Source organism: Camellia sinensis, chromosome 4 (assembly GCF_055761805.1).
Source record: "Camellia sinensis isolate YWXY chromosome 4, ASM5576180v1, whole genome shotgun sequence".
In the NCBI taxonomy this organism is placed as follows: Eukaryota; Viridiplantae; Streptophyta; class Magnoliopsida; order Ericales; family Theaceae; genus Camellia; species Camellia sinensis.
Window position 1 is genome coordinate 170,799,538 of NC_138964.1, and position 13,027 is coordinate 170,812,564.

At 31.4% G+C, this 13,027-nt stretch overlaps 1 long non-coding RNA gene and 1 pseudogene across 1 annotated transcript; one reads left to right on the forward strand and one right to left on the reverse strand.

The window, feature by feature from the left end:
• LOC114281686 (putative mannitol dehydrogenase) overlaps positions 1-11,961 on the reverse strand; it is an 85,732-nt pseudogene extending 73,771 nt beyond the window's left edge.
• On the forward strand, positions 6,994-10,685 carry LOC145823190 (uncharacterized). The gene is made up of 3 exons (XR_014365438.1): positions 6,994-7,282; positions 10,023-10,117; positions 10,505-10,685. It is a non-coding gene; the product is annotated as an uncharacterized LOC145823190 (long non-coding RNA).
• Positions 11,962-13,027: the final 1,066 nt, after the last annotated feature.

Consider the following 13,027-nt stretch of genomic DNA (forward strand, 5'->3'; position numbering starts at 1 on the left):
TCAAAGATTATAAGATATCATTTACAATAAACCCATTTTTTTAATGCATGAATCTTGTGATAGTTTGTGAAAGGTAGAAGAAGATCTAATAAATGTTTAAAATTAGCAAAAAATGTACCACAATAGAGTGAACTGCAGTAGGGAAGCTTTGTTTCTTTATTTGCAGGAATCTTTTTCTATGCAGGTACCTCCATGCTGCATTCGGCAGTAAGGAATCCTTAGAAAAAATGAATATCTCAAGATCAATGCTATACACAAACATACACTTGTGCAGAAACGATGAAGGGGAAGAGCAAAAAATTGAATGTTCCCCATTGTAATTGTTTTATAGAATACTAGTAGTTTGAACATTGATCATATATTAATGAAATACCAATGTGTGACCTTTAACAAAAATAAGAGAACTGAATCCAAAATAGTTCACTATCAACTGTATTGAAGCACCACAACATTGAATCCAGAACAGTTCACTATTATAAATAAATTCCAGTTTATTGTATCACACAGAGACACACAAATAACTAAAACAAATACCTGAAATGAAGCATCATGAAAGGCCTGAGCAGCTGCCATATCGGCAAGGCCACCACATATGACGATGACTGAGGGTGAGGCACCGTGTCTCCTCTTAACATTTGAATAGCAAGGAACTACAAAAAACAAAATGAACTTAGATTCTCATATTGGGCCTTGGAGCTAACTGGCACAAATTGATAAATGGTTCAAATAGTGGCAGAGTCAGTGATTGGGCATGCTCACATTCAATAAACTAATGTCACTATCATAATATGCCTCCACATCTACTTCCAATCACACTCTAGCCAAGTATAGAAGTTACAAAAATCTTGGCCATCATCAAGACAAAAATAGTTAACAGAAACAATGATAGACAACATATTTTACACATACACTGGACATACTACCTATCATTATTCAAAAATACAGGCAAAAAACAACTAGGCAGAGGCAATTAAAAAAAATAAGATATATCTTCAAAATTCACTCTAACAGACTCCCTATCTACATGTATGATAGAATTAAAAAAATAAGTCCCTATTTTTTTCATAAAAAAAATTAAATATCTTCCCTATTATAGAAAAAATTTAAAAAACATTATTGGAGATACTGTTATGCTCTTCAAATGTAGAGAGTTTGCAGTGGATGAATCAAAATAACATACTTTAAAAGAATATTGGAGGACTACGACAAAAATGAAAAAGCACCTTAATTGAGACAAATGATTAGAAACTTTGAAATGACAAGCACAAAATATTACCTGGCTGCTGTACATCATGGTTTTGAAAGGATACAGTTACACCATAATCACCATCCTTAATTTGGACTTTCTCAGGATGGAGGCATGATTCACAACCCAAGGAGACTTGTGGCTCCATTTGCAAGTTAAAGACATTAGAAGAACACTAAGTTTTTATGCCCATACAACTTCCAAGTTTGAAACAAACAACCCTTTGTCCTCCAAATTAGTTCAATGTCCAAATGCAACATCAAATAATAACAAGAGAAAGATGGCGTGGCATCTGAAGACATATCATTCAATTAATAACAAGATATCATCTTATTACATTGAGTTCAAACATCTTATAACCTTACAAATCATACTTTAAAAAACTATGCTAAAATCACTTAAGCATACAACAATCATTTAAGCATTAAAGTAATGCTAAAATCAGTACACACTATGCTTGTCATGAAAAACAATTTCCTAGCTCATTGGTCTGCCTCAAGCCACTCTATGTTGGTTTGCAAGCACTCACCACGCAAAGTAATTGCACATGTCATTTGCACACCAAAGCCTCCCTGGATTTTTTTTTTTTCCACATTTGAAACTTTGATTTTGGAAAAGGAAACCAACACCATAACAAAGTATATCACTATAAATATAATATAGATTTAACATATCACTAATTTTCACAAATCCTAAAGAACACAAAAATATACATATGCATAAATGTAATCAGAATTTAAAATATATTAACCAAAGACATCTATTTCCTAAGTAATACTATTTTAGGGGTGAAAATAGTCACTACAGTTTATAAAGTGCACCACCACAAGAGCTATTGAGCATTCATTACAACATACTCCTAACTTCACATGTATTTAATTAGTTTAAAAAATAATAATTTCATTGAATCATTTTATCAAACACTTGCAATGCAAAAAATCCATTCACATGTGTTTGGGCAAACAATGAAGAAATATGTTTTCCCCAAAAACCTAAATCAAACCAACACAAAACCTTAATTAAAACAAATGTATGATTATTTATTCCGTAAAAAATAATAAATAAATTTTGACCTTTTCTTTCTTTGTCAATGAAGGGGATTTGGAGATCTAGGGTTGCAAAACAAAACTCTTCAGATGATGGAGACAAAGGGCCATCGTCGGGGAGCCGTCGTCGGGATTCGTTGATGGAGAGTGGACCAAATCTGATGCGTCTATAAAGAGAGAGTGTGAAAGAGAGAAGAGAGAGAGAGAGAGAGAGAGAGAGAGAGAGAGAGAGAGAGAGAGTGGAGCTCATCGATTTGAATCGCTGAGATGAACTTCGATTTCGATTTTGAGAGAGGAGTTTGAAATGGCTCTGATAAATCACCGATCTGTTTCACTGAGACTGATTTGAATCTCTGAGATAATTAGGGTTTAGATAACAAAGAGAGAGAGAGAGAGAGAGAGAAAGTGGAGCTCACCGATCTGAATTGCTGAAATGAACTTCGACTTCGATTTCGAGATGAACTTCGATTTTGAGACAGCGGAGCTCTAATGAATCACCGATGTGTTTCGAAATGGCTCTAAGATATTAATGGGGTTTAGACAGAAGAGAGAGAGAGAGAGAGAGAGAGAGAGAGAGAGAGAGAGAGAGAGAGAGAGAGAGAGAGATTTGAAGATTCAAAATAAGGGTGAAAAGAGGGAGGGAGCGCGTGACACCTAACCCATTTGAAGGCGTTTATAAACGTCTTCTATTCATGAAATGGCGCCGTTTTAATTAAAGAAAAATGCTACATTTATGAATCGTCATTAAATATTAAGAACAGTGACACTTTAAAAAACGCCGTTAAAAGTACGCCACCAAAACACATTTCTTGTAGTGACGTAATCCATTGGTATCAACTCAATATCTTGTTTTGTAATCTATCATCTCTTGTGTCTTCTTCATGTCTTTAATGCAACTTCCAGCCATTATCTTTCTCCCTACCATTGAAACATTATGTGTTATTACATATCATTCGCGATTTGAAGAACTAATAAAGATTAAAGAGACTGAAAACATGGGCATGAAATCGTAGAAATTGAGGCATCGATTAAGCCTTTCAATATATTTATGCTCAAGAAAAGTTAGGTACAAGAAATTCTAACACAAAAAATTACAACAAATACTCACATAGTATTTTTCTATGGTTAGATTTTGTGTACATAGAATTGTTATTTCTACCCACATTCCTCAAAACCAATTAGTTACGTTGAATGCTTACCCATGAGCAGAGGAAAGACTGGAAGCTCAAGTGGCTTCTCTGGTGCACCAACCAAGATAAGTTTTCCATGAGATTTCAACAAACCTATCAATGGTAGAAGAGGGTCAATGATACCGTCCATTGTGCCCATAGCAACCTATTTAAATTCAACAAAACAAAACAAAAAGAAAATAATCACCTAATTATAATTACCTATTAACTTTTAATCATAACAAGAATCGTAAAAAATAGAATAAAAAGTGACCAAGAATCTCATTTAGTATACATCGAGAATTTTATCCTTTTTTTTTGGAGAGGTTGTTAATATGACTAAAACAAAAAATCTGTTACCTGCATCTGATCTGGGTCACAATTGACCAAAAATGAATCTACACGAAACTGTTCAATAGCTTCTTTCTTTTTGCCAGGAGAGGTACTAATCACTATTACTTTAACACCAAAAGCCTTGGCAAATTTTACAGCTGTATGGCCAAGGCCACCGAGACCAACTATACTGACACGCATACCAAGCTTGTTAGGTCCAAAGTGTCTTAGGGGACTGTAAGTTGTGATCCCAGTGCAGAGAAGAGGAGCACAAGCATCAAGAGGAAGGTTATCAGGAATGCGAATCACAAAGTGCTCATTAGCCACCATGGTATTCGAATAACCTCCATATAGGTGGGGTTTCCATCATAGTAGATAGAATTGTAGGTGAATACATTTTTGGGATATTAGTTTTCAAGATCGTTAGCACAATTGTCACAAGAGTGACATGATCCAACAAGACACCCCACTCCAACTTTGTCACTAACTTTAAATTTGTGCACCTTCCTACCTACTTCTATCACTACACCCACAATTTCATGCCTACATTCACCAATTCAATTGATACATATCAGATTGTATAAATTAAGCAGTTATAATTTTCAAGTGTACTCAAATATCAGACTACGTCAATTAAGTGGTAAGAATTTTATCATCTACAAAAGAGGCATTCCAATTGGCGTAATAAATCATGTAAAAGGTTATATTGCATGCATTACTTATGCTATATTATTCACAGTATCTATGATAGTTATTTTTATAAAAAGAATAAAAGAAAAAAAGAAAAAAAAGTCCAAAATTAAAATTAATTAAAGATCAACCGTGTTGGAAAAAAATATTTAGTAGATTAATCATACTATCAATTGAAAATGATATATTACAAAGACTTGAATGTAAAGATTTAATTAGTAAATTTTCATCTGAAAAAGCAAACAAAAAATAAAATGAAAAATAAAATTTTATATTAAAAAAAATTAAAATTTAAAAGTCTCATTTGTGTGGGTAGATGCACTACTACAAAAATAGTTCAAGATCACACTTTGAGAAAAAAAAATATCTCACTTTTTTTGGAAGTGTGATAAAAAAAATTAGATTAATATTTTTATCACACTTAATTTGATTGAGTGTGATAATATTTATTTTTTATGTCACTTTTCAATTAAGTGTGATTATATCTATTTTTTTAATCACATGTTCTAATTAAAGTGTGATTATATATACACTACTACTTTTTAATCACACTTTTTAAATAAGTGTGATTATAAATATATTTTTTAATCACACATTCTAATTAAAGTGTGATTGTTTATATATTTTTTAATCACACTTTCTAATTAAAACGTGATTATATATACACTACTACTTTTTAATCACACTTTTGAAATAAGTGTGATTATAAATATGTTTTTAATCACACATTCCAATTAAAGTGTGATTATATATACATTTTTTAATCACATTTTAATTAGAATGTGTGATTATATATATACTGCTACTTTTTAATCACACTTTTTAAATAAGTGTAATTATAAATATATTTTTTAATCACACATTATAATTAAAGTGTGATTATATATACATTACTACTTTTTAATCATACTTTTTTAAATGAGTGTGATTATATATATATATTTTTTAATCACACATTCTAATTAAATTATGATTATTTATATATTTTTTAATCACACATTTTAATTAAAGTGTGATTACATATACATTACTACTTTTTAATCACACTCCCTAAATAGGTGTGATTGTATAAAATATTCCAATTTGATTTTTATATAAAATATACAATTCCCAAATTTGCGCCTCTATTCTACACCCATGAATGACAGAGGACGAATCTTTCCATCCCCAACAAGGTTGAATTCACAAACACAGAGGTCTATTCTCTCCACTACAACAAAACTGGGGTTTCATGGATTCACATTAACGACATACAGTAAATGCAAGCCATGGTAAATAAAAATATCCACTACTACAAAAATAGTTAAAGATCATACTTTGACAAAAAAAAAAACTATCTCACTTTTATTAGAGGTGTGATAAAAAAAATTAGATTGATGTTTTAATCACACTCAATTAAATTGAGTGTGATAATATTTATTTTTTATGCCACTTTTTAATTAAATGTGATTATATATATATATATATATTTTAATCACACTTTTAATTAAAATGTGATTATATATATATTTTAATCACACCTTCTAATTAAATTGTGATTATATATACACTATGACAATAATATTTATTTTTAATCACACTTTTTAAATAAGTGTGATTATATATATATATATATATTTTTTAATCACACTCTCTAAATAGTGTGATTGTATAAAACATTTCAATTTGATTTTTATATAAAATATACTATACACAAATTCGTGCCTTTATTCTACCCATAAATGAGAGGACGACTCTTCCATTCCTAGTAAGATTGAACTTCACAAACACACAGGTCTTTTCTCCTTCTCCTTGCCTTCTATTTATGAAACGAAGCCCTATTTTGTTTTCTTCATCACACCTCCGAACCACCATTGAAGTTACTCACAGCTCCGAACCACCATTGACGTTACTCATTCAAATTTGTCTTTTGAAATAACAAACCTCTTGAAATTTCTGGTGAGTTCTCTGTTTTTTATGCCTCTTTTGTGTGTATATATTATGATTATGATTATTATTAGTGGAATTTTATAGTTATAGGTTTTCATTGTGAATAAGGGTCTTCGGGTGGATATGAAGCACAGGTACTCCAAAAATATTGCCGTACAAGTACCAATTATTTACCGGGTGCGGGTACATATACCGGTACGGTTGCACGCATACCGAGTACGCCAAAAAACGCACCGGATACATTTTATATGATTAGTATAATGATGGGTACGTGATGGACATGCTACGGGTACTTTTTTTGGTACTTCGGGGTACAAAACGAGAGTTTTTACAAATTAAAGGGTACCGGAGCAAGTTTTTTGGTCTGTTTAAAATAATGATACAAATTTGGGGTACTTTTGTAATAAACAAAACATGAAACAAAAAATTACGGTTCTACTCTATTTAATTGTCTCTCTCTTTTTCTTGAAACACGGAGAGACTCCCAAGAGTTGAAGAACTCCTTCCTGTGAAGCTATCGAAGAGGTTCAATTGAAAGTGCTAATCGATTCTCTCCTTCAAAGATCACATTCCGGTAAGTTCATCTTCAATTCTTCCTCCTCTTCTTCTTCATTTTCTTTGTTCTGTCCATCTTCGATCTCTTTGTTCTTCGATTCTTCCACTTCTTTTATATTTTTTCCAGATTTTTTTTTTCTGTTTCTTCGCAGCAAACGAAGAATGAAGACATCAATTTTCATTTTTTTTTTCCAGATTTCTGTTCTGTCCAGATTTCTGTTTCCTCTTTTTTTATTTTTTTTTTCAGATTTTTGTACTCCTCCTTGGCAGCAAACGACTCCCTCTGCTCTAGTGACGACTCCTCTTCTCGTCAGGTACTCCCTCTTTTCCCTCCGTTTCTAGGGTTTTGAATGCTGTTCTATTTTTGCATGCTCTTTCTTTTGAATCTCAATCTCTGTTTTTATTTTTTGATTTTATGTGTTTGAATGCGTAAATTAATATATTCAGTTGGTTTTTTAGACTGTTTGTGGAATGAGAGGTTTGTTCCGTTGTAATGGTTGTTAAGCTGTTTTTTTGTTTTAGGTTCTGTTTGATTAGAAACAAAATTTGTTTGAATGTGAAATGAAAGGAAGAAAAGGAAAATATATTTTCTTGTAAACATTTTATTAGGATGAAATTTTTGCAAGAAAAAGATAGAGAAATTTTTTATAATTTTAACTATAGATAACCCCTTGCATTGCATGGACAATTTTTTTTTTTTTTTTTTTTTTTTTATTATTATTATTATTATTATTATTATTATTATTATTATTATTATTATTTTGTGCAAGAAATTTAAAACTCAATTACCATTGCTAATATGTGTTGTATAGAAAAAACTAATTTTGTTGTTGTTTCCTACTCTTTCATGCTAAACAAACTTACCAGAGCATATTGGTTTTTGAATCAATGTGAACAACTTGTGCTGAGTTATATTAAAATTTAATTAAGCTAATGGGTGTAGTGTAATAAAACATTTTTGTTTATAATGTCTTCTCTTTGATATACTTATAAAAAAAAATTAAAATAAGGGAATTACATCCGTATTTTTTATTACACAAATATGGAGGGTAGCATAGTTTTCTTCTCCCCCTTTACATCCTTCCTGAACATTTAACAACCAATTTAGTTTACAAAAGAAGGAGAAATTGTTGAAAAAATTAGTATTGGCATAATTCAGATTAAGATTGTGGAAATTACTCCAAGGATCCTCTTTTGTTGACCACATAAGGGTAGTTTTTTTTGGGTGAATAACATAAGGGTAGTTGGTAGGTCCTAAAATATTATGATTTATATTGCTGAGAGCCCTTCTGCGGTTATTTAACTTCTGCTGTTGAAACCTCTGAAATCCCACCATTCTTGAACCTTCTTTTGAATTCAGAGAGAAAGAACAAGAAAATTCTTACAAAATTACAGCTAAATGGATTGTGTTCGATCTAGACTACTTGATCAGAGCTTGGAAAGAAGAGTGAGGAAATTTAATGTTCGTATTGAATCTTACCTTGAGAGTCTGAGGGTTTAATGGCAGCAGGTCCATTGTTCTCATTTGATCCACCCATCTTTGATTTGCTTCAAGACCAACCTACAAAAAACAAAACCCAATTCTAGGAATGTTTGAAGAACCAAGATCATTCATTCAAAGAAAAAGGTAAAAATATGATCATCTTATTCTAAAAACACAGAATATTATAAAGAGTCAATATAAAATCTTAACAAGTGACACGTTACATGATATGAAAATATGATCATCATATTATTATTGTTTAGAAAATATTTCAGAGAGTATGAGAAATTTAACAAATGACATATCATCTCTTATATGATAAATAAATATTTTGTAATTTTTATATTTTGCCTTTGGCATCATTTGATTTTCACTAATAGCAATTTGATCTATGAACCCCTCTAGTCAGTTCTGACTTGCAAATCTCATATTTTTGCAATTGCTTTCAACCCTTTTCCCCCTCTAATTTATTTATAATTTCCCATAACTATTCTAGGCTTTCCCTTCTTTAAACTTGTTCTCTGTTGTGCTATTTTCTTCTTATTTTCTTTTTCATCATTTCATCTCTTTCTTGTTTTTCTATCCACTCTCTATTTATATTTTTTTCTTATCTAAAAACAGATACACCAGCACATAATTGTTAAAATTTTGGTGGAATTGTTCAATACTCAAATACTGGAACTGTGGGGGATTGTTCATTTGTTTGTTCTTTCGAAGTTGACCCATCTTGACTTGGTATATTAATTGCTCTTCTTTCTCTACCTTGATCTGAGTTTTAATTTTTGTTAGGATTTAGTTTAGTTTACTCTCTCTGTTGATGTGTTGCTATAATAATTTTTTGATAAAATCTTTTCAAGGCTATGATTTACTAAATATGTGTTTATATATACTGTTCAATCATGCTGTTGAAATAAATAGTTTTAGATATTGGGTAATTATCAAAAACTATTTATTTCATCTGTTCAAATGACAATAAACTTATTAAGCTTATACTTGTGACTTGTTCAATTGTAGGTACCATTGGATATTGTTAGTCATTGATCTAACATTGATGATTGTGTACTTACTTGATCCGATTAATTCTAAAAGAAACACAAGCTTTGAAATTGTAATAAACACTTAAGTTTGGCTAGTTCGTACATTTTAAAGCAATTTGAGTTACTCTAAAAATATTTTGACATTTGGAATTTCTTTTGTAAAGTGTTTTGAAATTTATGAAACTACCCAAAGGAGGAGGAGGACCAATCCAGTTTGGAAAGTAGTTCAGGTAATCAATATCATTTTCTCTAATTTTATCATACTTATATTATGCTAATGATCGTTCAGCTTGATTATAACACTTTATATATAGTTTCTAATAATAATGAAAATGCTTTTATGTAGTCCCTGCAACAACCTACAAACGTGGAATGTGGGTTTTATGTAATGCGGTATATGAAAGACCTCATTAGAGATCAAAGCATCCTAAGAAAACAAAATGTGAGTTAAATTCTAAACTTTTATTCCTATTATATTTATGATACTTGTACATCTTCTTCATTATCTAATTGTTTGTAAATAACTTCTTGCAGTTCAATGGAAAAAAGACTTGTACGGAAACCAAAATTGATAAAGTGCGAGTTGAATGTATTAATTTCGTACTAAAGAATATGAGTTGAAATCCAATGTAAGTATGATATAACTTTCGTTCTTTAAATTACTAATCAACAATTTCTTTAGTTGGTAAAGAATATAATCACTTCAAGATTTCATTTTGGATTTGTTGATTCTATGTATATTTGGTTTTATAACTTTAAAATATCTGCTCACACATTGAAGATTTTCATTTTGGATTTATTGATTCTATGTATATGTCATATTTATATATGGTAATCCAAACATTTTATATTAGTAACAATCAAAGTTCTTATTCCTTTTCTATTGATGCAAGATATGAAGAGTTAGTGTGATGAGAAAAGGTTCGATTTTGTCTTTTGTAAGTCTCTACAAAAGTATTAAGTTTATTCATATGCTTCTAGCGGTTTCTGAATTAATTTGTGTTTTTATTTTTCAGGTCAGAAATTTCTTGGAGAAATGCAAAATATGGTCAAAGAATTCAACAACTTAGTTTTTTCAAGTTTTTTTTATTTTTTAATATATGTAAGCACAGTTAAAAACTTTTTACTAATTCCTTTGTATATACTTTTTGAACATTTAACTTTCATTTATGAAATATATGACGTTATTCCATTCAATATATGGTTGTGATTCAAAATATAGCATATAGTGTGTATTACATTCTTCAAATGCATATAACATGTGATCTTATCTGATTATTAATCACGTGTTTTATTAGATATTAATCACACTTAAAATCTGTGATCTAAATGTTTATTATCACAGGTTTTATTAGTTATTAATCACACTTAAAAGATGTAATCTAAATATTTTTAATCACACTTAAAATGTGTGATCTAAATATTTTTAATCACACTTAAAATGTGTGATCTAAATATTATTAATCACACTTAAAATGTGTAATCTAAATATTATCAATCACACTTAAAAGGTGTGATCTAAATGTTATTAATCACATTTAAAATGTGTGATCTAAATGTTTTTAATCACACTTAAAGGGTGTGATCTAAATCTTATCAATCACACTTAAAAGGTGTGATCTAAATGTTTTTAATCACACTTAAAAGGTGTGATTAAAAATGACCCCTTTTAATCACACTTCCAAATATCACACTTTAATAAAACTAAAAAGGTGTGATTAAATAACAAACATCACACAAAAAAAGTGTGATCTTTATCTGTTTTTGTAATAGTGATGGAGAAAAAGATGCAGGGAATGGTTACCAAGGAAGGGAAGGATAATTGGTGATGCCCCACTCGATCTTGACAATGTAAAGATTGGAGTGACAAATTCTACAATACAATACTTTGAACGTTACGTCTTTAGACAATGTTAGAGATACAAAATTTTTTATCAAATGAATGATCAAATGGAAACTCACCAAAGACTCTTGATATGCTCGCCAAAGACTCTTGATATGCTCAGAGTCGAGGATAAACAAATCTCACATGGTGAGTGTCCTCAAACTCATAACAACGACGCTCCTCTATTGCTACCAACTCTGGAACAAACCTCGACAAACTAATAAACCGCATCTCAAATTGTGCCAAAGGAATAGCATCCTGACGCAACTCAACAAACTCTTCCCTAAACCTTTCTCAAGCATAATGAGGGAAATACTTGGCCAAAAAGGTCTCGATAAAAGCAACCCACATGTTACCTACGGTATTCTTAGCATACTTCCACCAATACCCTGCGTTACCCCTTAGTTGGATACTCACCAAAAAAATCCTTAACTCCTCATCCTCGACTCTAAGCATATCAAGAGTCTTGGTAATCTGCTTCAACCAATCCTTTGCCTCCAACGGTTTAGCCTCCTCCCACAAACTCCGGTGGATTGGAACGAAGAAACTCCTTGGTAAACTTGAGGGCATGCCCGTTGTCACTCTCATTATGCTCTCACAATCTCGTGTGCAAATTCCTCGCCGACAACTGATGTTGCGACGACAGGTGTTAAAGGAACTGTTATGCCCCTACCGGCACTCCTACTGCCCATCCATCCTCTATTCGCTCGTGTAGACATCATATAAAACCCAAAAACAAAACCAAACTTGGTGTACAACATAACAACCTTCCTCGAGGCACACACTCACCACCCTTAAGTTACAAGACACACTTAGCCCCGAAACACGCATTTCTATTACATCTAAACAACTAAACACTTAAACACATAATTGAATCAAGTCCACAAAGATGGTCACTCATCCCAGAACTCTCAAGGAATTTCTATCAGAAACCACATTGATCAAGCGTGTTTCTAATAAGACCTCAAAGTAAGTTCACCGGCTATAAGTATTATCCAAGAAACTTAATCCCATGCTCACATAAATGCAACATATAAGTCCTAACACTTATGCTAACTATATGCAACGTCCTCACCACACGTAGTAGACCCATCGTGGTAAAAACCACTTCCCAGGAGTCCAAAGTATTCAAACCCGCTCGCTATGATACCAATTTGTCACGCCCTGCTTTTTATTACTCAGATCCCATTACCAAACCATTATTATAGATTCAATTTCAGAGATAACATGCGGAAACTCTTTATATTTACAAGAACACATAAATAAAGATTCTCTCATCCGAATACAATATGAATGTAACAGGAGTTATAATTAAATAAATTGCCCGTAGGCTTACATCTTTTAAATTAAGAGAAAGGGTTTAACACTTTTACATCAATGACATTCCGCCCACAAATAAAAGGCCCCGTGGCCAACAGATAAAACAGATCCATGACCTTGAAATACTTCTTGATGTTCACCTGAAAAAGGATTAGTAACGTGGGATGAACATAAAGTACAGTAGGGATCTCACCATGATCCTGAACAGTAACAACATACAGATAGCTATGATCATGAATGCTTAGTCTCATACCATATAAATAATGTGATGGTTTATAACCAAAGAATATTTACATAAGTAGTTTTTCCAAAATTATTCAATTTCTTCAATAGC